This window comes from Nothobranchius furzeri, chromosome 4 (genome assembly GCF_043380555.1).
Source record: "Nothobranchius furzeri strain GRZ-AD chromosome 4, NfurGRZ-RIMD1, whole genome shotgun sequence".
NCBI classification, from domain to species: Eukaryota; Metazoa; Chordata; class Actinopteri; order Cyprinodontiformes; family Nothobranchiidae; genus Nothobranchius; species Nothobranchius furzeri.
Window position 1 is genome coordinate 66,257,364 of NC_091744.1, and position 4,156 is coordinate 66,261,519.

General features: G+C 36.4%; 1 non-coding gene across 1 annotated transcript; it reads left to right on the forward strand.

Annotated features, from left to right (window-relative positions):
- Positions 1 to 676: 676 nt before the first annotated feature.
- On the forward strand, positions 677 to 748 carry trnaq-cug (transfer RNA glutamine (anticodon CUG)). Its single transcript has one exon. It is a non-coding gene; the product is annotated as a tRNA-Gln (tRNA).
- Positions 749 to 4,156: the final 3,408 nt, after the last annotated feature.

A 4,156-nucleotide genomic window follows, 5' to 3' on the forward strand; every position in this document is an offset into this window, starting at 1 on the left:
TCCTGCCACAGGAACTAAGAGGACCCAACAAACCGGCGCTGCATCGTTGCTTCCCTATTCCTAATGCATCATCTGTGTTCATCTCAGCCAGGATTTTGATTTTCAGAGGCTCTGTGTCTAAATGCTCTCAAACAAGAATCTAAATAAATCATTACAAACATCAAACAGCAATAATGTGAACTCTTCAGGAAGATATTTATGAAAAGGAAAGTCATAAGAATATTAAAATTAATCTAAGAAGAAGGATGGATGTGTCTGGTCTAAAACATTCAGCAAAAGCTACAAAAAACCCTCTAAGCGTATTATATCATTCTCAAAGATCAAATCAACTTCAAACGCTTTTTTATCAATATTTGATATTGTAATGGGAAAATGTTCTTTTTGCTTTGTGCAGTAGGTTTGTGTCATTTTATGCTACATGAAAGATTTAAGAGACAACAGGCTTGGCTCTGCTGAGATTTCATTAGTGGTTGCTGTTCCATTTTAGGCCACCAGATGGCAGCTGCGTTTCACTGGGAGAGCTGATTAGTGGTGAAATCAACCTCTGGAGCCGTTCACGTTTTGTTCTTCTGTGGTCACTTATATAATAGATGCAAATACAATGTTCATCTTTGGACAAACCACAGCTGTTTATTACTAATAAGTAGATCCAATTTGAAGCTGATACATATCACGTGGTTCCATGGTGTAATGGTTAGCACTCTGGACTCTGAATCCAGCGATCCGAGTTCAAATCTCGGTGGGACCTGACTTTTCTTTGAGTACATGCTTTCCGAGTTAAACAGGTGTAATTTTTTCTTTCTTCTTTTGGAAAATAAAACAACAACAAGTAAACAAAAAAGAAACACGCCCTTATGTATGCCAAATCTTACAGAATAATAGCTTATAATAAATTTGTCTTGATTTTAACCTAGAAATTAGAAAAATAAATGAAAAATCAAGAGACCTTCGCAGCGTTTTCGCTGCTCGGGCCTAATGAACAAAATTCACAAGGGTTCCTAGGAGAGGTGTGGACTTGAGTCACATGACTTGGATTCAAGTCAGACTCGAGTCATTATTTTACAGTAATGACTTCTGACTTGACTTGATAAAATCTATAGACTTACGACTTGACTCTGACTTGAACGCCAGTGACTTGCGACTTGAATCGGCTTGCGTGTGTTGACTTGATGATGACTTGAGCCTATTTGATATTTTAGCAGAAAAGTGGCACGACATGGACAAAAATCAGAAATCATTCTTGGTTGTGGGTTTGATTTTGTACTAAATGCAGCAGCACTTTGTTTAGAAACTGTTTAAGTTGCACTTTCTGCTTGTTTGAGCTAATAAATGAAGCTTTAAGAAGCTTTATTTCTGGAATATTTATTATCGTCTTTAAATTGAAGTTAGACAGATGACTTGATTATGACTTGAAAATTCAAAGTTAAGGACTTGGACTTGACTTGGACTTCCACATCATTGACTAGACTAGACTTGGACTTGGTTGCCTTTGACTTGGACTTGACTTGAGACTTGACTGGAAAGACTTGTGACTTACTTGAGACTTGAAGAGCAGTGACTTGGTCACACCTCTGGTTCCTAGTGAGCTTTACACTTGGATATTCTTCACAACCTGTTTCAGAGAAGTTTTGAGCAGGAGGGGTCAAAGAGTTCATTCAGGGACCCTTTAAGAACTTGGCCAAAGGTTCCTGCAGTGAGAGGAAGTCTGAGCAAGATGGCACGGAAAGCTCAAATATGAAGGAGGAAACAGGAAGAAAATTCAAATAACCATTGTGTTGTGGAAGACACACCTGCTGTTTAGTCTTTTTGTTTGTTTGTTTGTTTGTTTGTTTGTTTGTTTGTTTGTTTGTTTGTTTGTTTGTTTGATCTACAGCTCAGGAGCTCACCATGAAATCAACATGTTATCATGGATGCTTACTTTAGAGAATCATATCTCCTTGTCTAAATTTAAATGGGGCATTAAAGGGATATTCTACCCAAATGAAAATTGTGTCTATTTACATATTTCCCAAAGTTAGATAAGTGGGGAAAAATATTATTTTTAACCAGCCCAGTGATTCTCCTGACCCAGCTGTACTCCTTTAGCTTTAGCTTAGCATAACACACCGTAAGTGAATGGGTCCAACTAACATTGTGAGTAAAAAAGTCCTTAAAATCGCTCAGTAGTGATCCCAATTCTGCTTGATAGCCTAAATCAGTGGTTCCCAACCTTCTTCCCAAGGGACCCCGTTTTTTTCCAGTAAAATTTTTGACGACCCCCTCCCATTCTCTCTTCAAGTACAAACATTATTAAGAAATGATAAAATTGTTCAAGCACATTTTAATATGCTTTGATTGAATAGATAACAGTAATAGTAGGCTCCAGTACAGAACAAAGTCATTAACAAAACCAAACAGAGCATAATGTGCTTGACAGTTTGTATTACTTTTCTGAAAACATTGTTTCTTGTAAACACTGATAAATCAATCATTCCTTTCAATAAACATTTGACACATAAAAAATACACTGAGCAAAATGTACATAAACGTGTTTATTACTGTTTATACTAGATTATTTACTGTAAAGGCTAGGATTAATAAACCAGTCCTATCTTTAATGAACTTTTGACACTTGAAAATAAAACAGTGAGCTGAGCAAAATGTTCTTAAAAGTGTGTTACTTTTTCTGTACTAATTATTTCCTGTCTTAATTTCAGTAAACTTTTCACTCATGAAAAAAATGTGAGCAAAATGTAGGCTATAAACAAGTATTAAATGAAGTTTTAACCCCTTAAAGTGGAGAGGTCCTGGCGACCCACTGAGAGGCTTTGGCGCCCCCTTGTGGGGGTCGGGACCCCCAGGTTAGGAACCACTGGCCTAAATAATCAGACTGACAGCAAGTGAAAATAAATTGTAACATAAAGGAATCACAGTGCCATTTTAGACTTGGGACTACTTCATGACAAAGCACAGGTGTAAGCTACGGATAATATGCTTCCATAGTAAGCCTCCACTGGAAGGTGCAAGGCACCCCCAAAGGCACCTGCTTCCATAGGTTTCACTCTGGTTAAAAGTCACATAATCTTGTACAGTTCCTACAGAGAGACTTAAGCAAATTCAACCCAACAAGATTTTAAGATGTGTATTAAAACAACGTTAGGCCTGTGATCCAATTATCAACAAAATGCTATTTTGGGATATTAAATGCATGACTACCATTAATTTATTTTAGCAAAATTCATACTTTTTAACTACACAAAATCCCCCTTAAGTCTTTTGTAAATAGGTAAATAATTCAAACTTAGAATTCATGTAGCTCTAAAAAAATGCTCCCTTTTCCTCCCTGCCACTGCTCTGATGAAATACTTCAGGTGAAGTCAGGGATGGTTTCTGTTTCTCTTTTGTCTGACGTAATCTCAAAAACATAAATAAAACTCAACCTCCGCTGAGCATGAAATCCAATCCAAGTATAATGTCGTCACTATAACTTTCCTGGTAGAAAGTACCATTTTAAATTCTAAAACTCAAATAGATTTTATCGGGTTATTTAAATATTTACCCGATTGACATCTAGTTATTCATGCAAAACCACAAAATAGAAACACCCTCCCTTTATTATTTCTTTAAATATATAATCATCATGACAAAGCATGTAGGAGTCCATTTAAACGTCAGTTATTCTCTTATAATGACCAGCAGAGGGCAGTAAAGTCAACGGGTATATCTGCCTTTTTGAATCAGGTTAATCCTGAAAAATAAGTCATTCAACTAATTTGATACACAAATGCGTCTTTTTATTGTAGGAATTAAAGAATGACACAGCAACAATTAATTTTGGGATTAATTATAGAAAACAATGGCTTTAGTGGTTTCAGTCACCTTATGTTTTATAAGCTATTTGTCCTCCGCCTGTAGTGCGTCACATAACGTCCTATGTGTCCTATATTTGGGTATTTTACAACTTTTTTTTAACTGTTATCTAATTATTGTCTGAGTGTAATTCCATAATCTTTGTTGTAGTGTTGGGTTAATGATGCGTTCAAATACCATCCATATCACGGTAAATTCGCCAACTTCCTGTTGTTGAAACTATTTCATTACTGTGGTTTGGAAAATTTTCGACATGGCATCGATAGATGTCACAGCTGCCGGAGGTGTCACCAGTGACGTCAGCGAT